Source organism: Carassius carassius, chromosome 33, assembly GCF_963082965.1.
Source record: "Carassius carassius chromosome 33, fCarCar2.1, whole genome shotgun sequence".
In the NCBI taxonomy this organism is placed as follows: domain Eukaryota; kingdom Metazoa; phylum Chordata; class Actinopteri; order Cypriniformes; family Cyprinidae; genus Carassius; species Carassius carassius.
This window is the reverse complement of record NC_081787.1, coordinates 15,267,493-15,277,802: the sequence shown is the minus strand read 5'-3', so window position 1 is coordinate 15,277,802 and position 10,310 is coordinate 15,267,493.

Sequence of the window (10,310 nt, the reverse complement as noted above, 5' to 3'; positions counted from 1 at the left end):
CAGACTACGTGACTTAACAGCAAAAGTTCTAGTCTACATTCCAAGTTACGGCCAAATTTAAACAGGAAGAAACCATCTTACTGATGCAATTTTTTTTTTTTTTTTGCATTTATGATTCTGAAACAGATTACACCTAAAAAAGTGAAAATATAACATTGAGAAATATGGTGATTTCCCATTCTCAACGGCAAAAAAAAAAACACACACACACTGCAAAAAAAGTCAGATTTCAGATCAAGAAATGCTTTCCAGTGTGCAATAATAATCAGAAGGTCACCAAACAAACTCCAAGTGTATGACATCTGAGGTTGAGTAAAAACCTTTGAGAGCATGCAACTGGGTGTCTTCATGTGGCCAGAGTTCCTCTACTCCCATCCAAAACCTCAACTCCATGCCTCTGCAGCCCACTCCCCATCCCAGCTTAAAAAGCACTGCAACGTCTTTGTTTTATGGAGCATTTCTTGGCCTCTGGAGGTGTTTTAAAGAGTTCGTAAAGCAATTGCTTTCACTGCTTAATGTGTATTTATGTCATTTGTCAAGAGGGAAGTACAAATCAAGCCCAATCCCTCTTTAGTCTACAGGGCTCCTGCGCTGATGAGTATCCATCCAGACTGCAATTAAATCATTGAATTAATCATAAGACACACTTGGAAACGATCACTGCTATTTGGTTTCTTACCTAGTGCTGTTTAGATAGACTGCATAATATGACACATACTGGCTCCGCTGTGTAATCCATCAACACACAAGATATGATTTTACACAGGCCAACGCAAACAAATGGCAGATATGGCAATGAAATCATTTGCACAATAAACAGAGACTGAGAGTCGGGCCTTCTATGGGTGCAGCAATGTTTTTCCAGATATCTCGCCAATCTCAGGTGTGTTTGCCAGTCTCAAGGCGAATGCACCTGAAAAAAACATGGTGTTAATGCTCTACAGAGATTTTTCCACCACACTATTGAGTCAGTACCTGGAAAACTCTGAAACATCTCGCATCGAACACATCCTCCATCAATCGATAAATCTCCATGACACAAAGATCCATCTTTGAAGTCACTCCAGGCTTTTAAAATTGAGTTGCACTCCCAACCACTGATAAATGTCTTGTCTATGCACAGCTTTCAAATTTACTTATTCTCCTAACTAAGCCCAAGTGCACATTTAGAGGGGTCAGGACGGGGGTGTCCAAATTTGGTCGTGGAGGGCCGTTGTCCTGCCGGTTTTAGCTCCAACTTGCCTCAACACACCTGCCTGGGAATTTCTAGTATACCTAGTAAGACGTTAATTTGCTGGTCCAGGTGTGTTTGATCGAGGTTGGAGCTAAACCCTGCAGTACAGTTGTCCTCCAGGACTGAGCTTGGACACCCCTGATATTAGATGTATTTGTACCATAAAAACATCATGGAAAAAAGTTTTATATCTTAAATCATCCTACTCAGTACAAAATCAAGACCATCTTCAAGAATCGGCTTAAAATCACCATCTTCCCTCTTTATTTGACCTTCTAAATTTAGCACTCACTATTCTAATTCTATTCTTAAAAAAAATCTAACTACCTTTCTAATCTTTTTGTATTCTATTTTATTTTCATTTATTATGCAATTGTGTGTGTGTGTGTGTGTGTATATGTATATGTATATATATATATTATATAAATATATATATATATATATATTTATATATATAAATATATATATATATATATATATATATATATACAGTATATATATATATATATATATATATATATATATATATATATATATATATACATACAGTATATATATATATATATATATATATATATATATATTTATAAGACCTCAAACACTAGCTTGCTCTATTATTTTTCTATTCTACCTGTTTTCTTTTTATTTATTATATTATTTAAAAGCCCTTGCTACGTGTACTCTGTAAAGCTAACTGAGACTTGTTATAGCACTTATTTATCATTGCTATTTTCGTTATTTTTGATTGCTTCCACTGTCCTCATTTGTAAGTTGCTTTGGATAAAAGCATCTGCTAAATGAATAAATGTAAATGTAAATGTAAATGTAAGTAAATGGAGCCCATCCCTGACACTGTATACACTGGATACAGCATACAGATGCACATAATAATGTACATAATGTTTGTCTGTAAATTTAAATGTTTTAAATGGAATATGTTTTCATAACTTTTACTCGCATTAAAGGTGCCATGTGCAAAAATTGAGGTAAAAATATACAAAAAATGACCTGCACGCATCAAAAGTATGAGAAGAAATAAGGGCGATGATGTCATTAAAAAAATGTCAAGTTATAGTGCTGCAGAGATATCAACCTTAATTAGCAGTAGCATTACTAGCCCCGGCCCGACAGGTGTCGTAATACCAGTTTCGGCCATGGGAAGCGGTATGCGGGCAACATAACCACCAGCCAACCTGCAATACACGAATAACTCGCACGGCTTGTGGGCGTACCTGAACCTGATGTCAATCGTGTGGAAAGCCCACTACAGCCCACTACTTCATTTCAGTTCAGGGAAGAGAGCGGAAGGATGACTTAAGTCCTTGGCAAGAGATCACCACCCACTACAGGGAAACAACCGCGCTCGGAATCACAAATCAAATCCGATAAGAGAAGGAGCCGAACCAGAGTAAACATCGGCACTGCTTTCAATCGCTGGAGACAACTGATGGACCTGAAAGAAATGAGGTTCGACACCGAACTTGCAACATTTCTTTTGGATTGGTAAGTTAGATGCTGTTAGTATTTCGCTAGAAGTTTGTTTTATATGTTTGTGTATTTCTTTTTCGGGAAGTTATAACATAGAAATGTATCGAAGGCTGTTCTATAAACGTGCTAATGTTAGTGATGGCTTACCGTAGCTGCGTTTGATAATTAGCTAGCTATAACTTACCCATTTTTTATATCATAAGTAACCTGCTCTGTCTAGTCTGTTGGTCTCCGTGTCCTCTTTGCTTCGTGGTTTTTCTGTACGTGAGAAAATTGATGTGTGGCGTGAAAGCGTGTGAAAAGAGTCAATTGCGTGTGTCTCACAGTGAATGCTTGTGAGAGTTGGCAGCTCTGGTTACGTTGGTTGGCGCTAGCTTGGTCAACATCAGCTGTCTGATGTTGACCAATGATGTTGACAGAATGCTGTCTGTCAAATTAATTTAATTCAAATAATGTGTATATACAACTCAATGTAATATGAACAAAACGAATATGAGCATATTCACTGGTAAAGGTGAAGGGGAGTAGCTTGAAGATGTCATGTTTCAAAATCACTTGACATCACCCAATATTCCTCTGGAGGCAAAACGTCCTCTTATAGCAGCGGTTCTCAATTCCAGTCCTCGCGCCCCACTGCTCTGCATATTTTGCACGTTTCTCTTTGTTAACACACCTGATTCAGATAATCAGCTCGTTAGAAATGAACTCCGTGCATGAACTGTTTTTCAAATGTTCATTGCTCCCTACTCTCTGAGCAGGGGAAATCTGTTGAAGTTTACCTCACATCGAAACATTCATTCACTGATTTGTGCTGTGCAGCGTCTTTAAACATGGACAACTGTGACATCATATACCTCTGTAAATCAATACAATTTAAATTCACGTCTTGCACATTTCAATGCACTTTGATTGGAACATATAGCTACGTTCACTTCGAACTGGAATCATGGCTGAATATCCTGTGATGTCCACTTCGCAGGGCACTTATGTTCGAATAGAACAAATGTCTGAAGCGCTAAGAGAAACGTTCAAAATGTGCATAGCAGTGGGGCGCGAGGACTGCAATTGAGAACCGCTGTCTTATAGGCTTCAGCTATGCTCTAGGGTTGTTGTGAAGGTAGGGGCGGAGCATAGAGACTGCCGTTTCTCGTTTGTTACTCTAGAGTAGACCAATTCACTTTATTGAGGCATACTGCCCCCATCTGGTATGGAATGTGGAGTATGACTTGATTTTTTTTTGCCAGATATGACAGATGGCACCTTTAAATAGCAGGGTCTTGATACTTTTTACCATGCAATGACAATAATTTATCAATAATTTACTGATAAATCTTAAGGGACATGCCCCCCAAAACGGATAATTTCAGACAGAGTAAGAATAAGGGGTGAAAATAATCATTTTGGCAAATATATGTTTTTTTGTTATTGTTTCTTTTTTGTGTGGAAAAAAATAAAAATAAAATTGTGCACAATTTCTTTACAGTTTCACTTATAAAGGGATAGTTTACCCCAAAATTTAAGATTTCAGTTCAGGATTGCTTTATATGACATTTTAAGCAAGCAAAATTAATTCTCTAGAAAACACACATTCACAGATTAACAAGAAAGTAGATTCCTGAAAATGTGATGACAAAATCTGGTCAGCCAGATTTCAAACCAATATTTTCCAAGAAAATATTCAGCCGGGACATGATGATCAAAACTATTACCATGAACGCATCATACAGCCTTGCATTAAGGCAACTACACATCTCATTTATGGAATGGTCACATGTAATGAAATACTTTTGGGTATTATTAGAATGCATATATACTGTTGTTGTATACACCTGTTTTTATTATCGTACATGCTTAGGTGATGATGTTTAGCCACAGGGTAAGCAAAAACTCTGGATGAACTGGAAGAAACTGAAAAATGATGGGTTGTTTTTAAACATGCCCTAGGAAAGAACTAAAGCAGATGAGAACCAGAGTGGGACAGCATTTCCCTCTCAGCTCAGTCTGTTTTGATCCCCATTCCATTCCCTAGATTGTAATCAAAATCATTCCAACATGCAAGTAAACAAAATATCTCAGGAACAAGCTGGCTTCCCTGCCTTAGTGAATCTGAGCTCAGTGACCTGGGGTGAATTCACTAAACAGTTGCATACCATATTTCACCCTGTATCTTATTCACCAAGTGCCTGCAATACAGGGTCAGCATATTTAATGAGTGTTTTATGCATTAATATGATTTGCATAATTCCTCTAGTCAATAAGAAGTACAAACAAGTAGACTGTGCCTGCAAATAAACAATGCTAGAAAGAGTAATTCATTTTTAGCAAAATACCCCAAAGTCTGTGATTCAAAGCAATGAAAATTCATAAACAATTTAACAGTGCTGGATCTAATTGTTCTTTATAATTTCAGTGAACTGATTTACTGGAAAAGAAACAACTAATTAGAACCATTCATTTGGGAATCAGATTACACTGGTTGCACTGTAGATTGATCATTCACTAAAATAACAAATGCATAAGATTTGTTCGGATGTTGGACTACACAGAATGGGGTTTCTGATTCACTATAAAGAACCGACTTACTAGAACCACTTATTTGAGAATCAAGCTACTTTTTTGCAGTGTAAGTTTTTAATTCACTATAAATAACTGACTCATAATATTCATATGTTTGGATGTCAGACTACTTATCCTCCTCCCAATCTTTGCATTCCACTCCCTTTCCATGCTGCAAATGACATCAGGCTGATAAGGCTGAAATATCAGAACTCATCTCTTTCACTCTCAATTTTCTCTCTCTCTCTCTCTTTATCTCTCTCACACACACACACACACACACACACACACACACACACACACACACACACACACACACACACACACACACACACACACACACACACACACACACACACACACACACACACACACACCTTTCCCTTACTGGTGATGTGTAATTCAGCATTCCAGGGACTCAGTGGCCCCCAATGTGATTGTGCTGCACTGTGTTTTTCATTATATAAGCCAGTGCTGCTGTAATGAGGAGGGGCTCATGTCCTTTGTATGGAGGCCTCTATCTTTTTTATTTGGTTACTGGAGACCGGCAGCAATTAGGGGCAGAGCAGATACGCCAGGCTATGTCAACATTTACTAAGAAATCCATTGCCTTTTTCCATCGTATGTCAATAAACGAATCTATACAGGTTTTCTCCGGGTTTTTAATTAAGCTGTTTTGATGGTTTTTAAATGTCCAGACAACTCTCACAGCTTTTCAGACTGCCCAAATATGGTGCTTGTGTCTGATAGCCTCTTAGGAAAAATATGAATCCCATGATTCATAGTGTTATTTGTACAGCTACCTCTCTTCCCTCCTTTTGCAACAGGCCAGGGAGCAATTACACTATATGACTCCAGCCATATGTGCACGGGCTTCTCAAATTCTTATTCTCTGATTTAACAACCCCCCTTCATATCTTTTCCATTCAATGACTTGAAGCATTCTCATTCTTTGGACAAAGAACAATACTTGGATGCTTTTTTTTCCTTGCAATCTTTCTTTTCCATCACCAGATTGTTTGGCTTTCAGCAATCATCTCATGTAATTGCTTTTGTTGTACATTCAAAGGGGAAATGAATATTGAATAATTACATAATGATCTAACCTTATGTGTGAATTGAGCTACTGATGAAAGCTTCCTCCCTGGCTCAGCCAGATCATATTTAATACACTCAAAGAGTGTATTATTACACTATGACCTATGGTAAAACTTGACCGTAAGAATGATTGGAGAACAGTTTTGTGGTTTTTCTCATAAAAGATGATCCCGGGATTCTGGGAAAGCCCTGATGTTTTACACTCCTTTTTATACTGCATACTATATGCGTTATTTAACCACATAGTTCTGAATTAGCCCCTGCTGTGGACAACAGGACATTTTGAGCAAGGCAAAGTGCCTCAGGCCGCAGACACAAAACCAAGTCTTTCAACAGACAGAAAGGGCTCAAGTTCTTCGCCTCCACAGAAGAGCCCCAGAGTTCCAGGTTAGGCAGATGCCTTGATTGTGGGCCTTGGGATGACCCCACTTCTCGGGATGGTCCAAGGGAGCAGATAAACAGACCTACATTGCTTCTTACACCCGGTCAAACAAGATGAGATGAAAGGAGAATTTCAAGACGCTGATGTGTTGTGCCTCAGAGTTATAGATCAACGTCAGGCTGTAGATTTTTTCACACATAAATTTTCCTTGCTACTTTTGATCTTGAAATGAGCATGTGCTCATCGGATTTCATCTCTGTCTTCCTGAATCTAAGTCTTTGTGATAAAACATAAGCAGCTGTCTGTGCTGACAGCATGTCAGAAGAGGGTTCAAGCTCAAACTTGTGGCTGACAGTCATTTTTGGACTGTGACACCTGGGTTCTTTAATTGGTTTCACCACTAGTTAAAAGATTAGTTGACCCAAACATGAAAACTGTACCATTATTTACCCTCACCCTAAATGATCGGAAATAAATACACAAAGAAAGTGTAATTGGAACTACAATACAGTGGCGAGGCTACATAAGGTCCAGGGTGCATTGGCCCACTCAGATTGATTATGCAAAGAATAAGAAATAAAATCCTGTGGGTGAGTGCAACTTAACAATGACCTCCCTTTCCAAGTAAACAGACATCCGAAAAGTAGAAACAAACTAAACAGGGTTTTTGAGGATTATGTTAGTTTATGTTAGTTTATTCCTTCTCATGCGTTTAAGCCTCTGCATTTTTCTCTTTTTTCAGGAAGCTGGATTTTGATGCTTATTCCATGCAGAATTTCCTGTGGCTTTATTGGCCCTCTCGGCTACTTAACGGGGTTAAAAGTCAACTATCGGTGTGTGTCCCATCAGTCCAGCCCCAAAAGAAAGGCTTATTGTTTTAATGGAGGGTCTGTGTGTAATGTGTTGTCAACAGCCTCACGTACAGCCATTCAGGTGTTAAATGGGGTGGAAGTTGATAGTGCACTATCAGAACATAACTGTGTTTTTGAGGTATGATGTATGGACCAAATGGAGCTGGGAAAAGAATTTCCTTTGTTTCAAAGGAAACGGGAGGTGATAGAAAGGGAGGTCTGGCCAGTTTGACATTACCTTTTTATTTAGACAGCCTTTTCTAAATCAGCGTGATTCATTGGGGTATGTGACGTCACTGAAACTACATTTCTTTTATATGTGTCAGTTCTGCATTGGGTTATTGTTGTGTGATTGTATGTAGTCATGTAAGTCATAGAGATTGATTTCAAAGCCCTGTTATTGTTTTTTAACAGTGAAATTCCCATAGTCCAGCCCTGCATTGTGGTGCACAAACTACTTCTTCTTTTATTGAAAAATGCTATATAACTGACGCAACATTTTCCTCTGCCAAAGCACTACATTTCTCAGGATTTGTCTTCAGTAAATACACCCAGAGTCATTAAAAGACAAACTATAAAATAACAAACCACAGCAGACATGTTAAATTTGCTCACATAAAAAACTAAAACTATTTAAACAGCCTAGCATCCGAAAGTGGACAATAATTTAGTATATTATAAAAAGACAGTAATGTTTTTTGCAGAGGACACGATTTCCAGTTCCTTTTTACTGTTCTACAGTACATAAAACTCAAAACCGTTTTTGCTCAGCTAGGTAAAGCAAAACTTCAAGGTCAAGTTTTATTATTATGGATGAATAATTCAATCAAGAAGGGACACAAAACTATCAACATGTCTTTGGAGATACTTCTGCCTCCATTTTTGTATTAAAAAAGTCCATCTGCGGAAGATGAAAAATACTCTTCTGGGAATATCCCACTATGAAGATATTTCCTTCTCTCTCTCATAACACAGGCCTTGCATTCAGGTGCGTTTTGTGTGAGTTAGGTGTGTTTTAACTAGGCCTTCTTCTATCCAGCAGCATTTGTGAACACAAAAGGAAGACCGCAGACTTGCCCTCACCCGGGATGGCTGGACCAGACTTGCCCTTTTGAAGTTTTGATATGTCATCACTTCCCAAAAGGCTGGGCAAAAACATCCCCCATCCCCCAACATTTCTCTAATGCTGCATTCCAGACAACTTGGAATTCTCCCACCTCTTACTTTAAAACAACCACTGGAATTGTGCTCGAGGTCAGACATCTGGCATCATTTGATGACATTTTCAAGATAGCAGCCATTAAAAGAACAATACATCAATAAAATAAATTCTGTTCTTTTGAACTTTCTATACAAAGAATCCTGAAAAATATAATGCTTTCTACAAATTTTTTTATAAATAAATAAATAATATTAGGCCGCACAAGTGTTTTCGACACTGACAATTTGTATGTATTGAGGACTAAATCAATATATTATAATTATTTCTGGAAAAGAGTTTGTTATATTTCTTTTTCTTTTTTTTTGCTGGCTATTTTAGATCCTCTCACAAGCATTGTTTCTTAATGGTTCTGTCTATACCATAACGGGCATAACAAAACAACACTGGCTCAGTGAGTTAAGCTGTCATCTTGTTTTTTTACATTTGACCATGATTTATGATTCACTGGAACCTTATTCAACTCAGAAATGTCTTGCTTTCATTAGTCAATTAATTTATTTATTTATTGTATTTACAGTTCCATAATTACATCTAAAATATCTCCAATATTTCGGTCAAATATTATATTGCACTACCTTGATCACACAGTAAACCAGGAGTGGCTTGACTGATGGTGGTATGTTATCAGTAGACTCTGATATGGATTTGGCTTCATCTGAGAGGAACAGGGCAGTCCGATCTCTGTGAGGAATTTGGAATCACTAAATTACTAATAACCATATGGTAATCTTAATCATAATCCAAAGCTATTCTTGGACGAATCTTTAAAAAAAAATACAATAGAAACAACAAAAACGTACATTTCACTATTGTTATGCATTAGATTCATTATCAGATTCATTATCAAAGTACACAACTCTATTACGTGAGTGAAAGTACAGATTCTGCTGGTCAAATATTACTCCATTACAAGTGAAAGTTGTAAGGACAGATTTTTACTTAAACCTCCCAATCAGAGCATTTCTCCAGTGCTTTTCTTTGGTGATTTTAACAAAACCACTGATGATCTGAAAACACAGAAAATGTGTATGAGTTTAGTGGTCTCCATGGGAATATTCTGCTGGAATGAAAGTGTTTAGTCTGTTTTCTTTCACACTGCTTGCTGTGACTAAAGTGTAATAAGCTCAACACTGAAATAGGACAACAGAACATGAATTTTTATGTACAGTATATATATTTTTTGCGATTGCTGGATAAATGCACACAATTCCTGTTTTTTTTTTTTTTTTTTTTTTTTAATAGAGAAACGTTAACATAATTTGGAATGGTTGAAGTTGGCTTGTTCCAGCTTTCATATTCTAAAGATTGTGTTAATGTATATGATGAATACAATACATCAGGAAACTAGATGATGTAAAAAAAACATGAGTTGATGTTCTCTTGATTTGTTCTTATGTGAAAGTGCAATAATTCTGATGCAATGAGTAATGATTACTACTTTGAATATTTCCTTTAATAATTACTATTAATTATAAATCG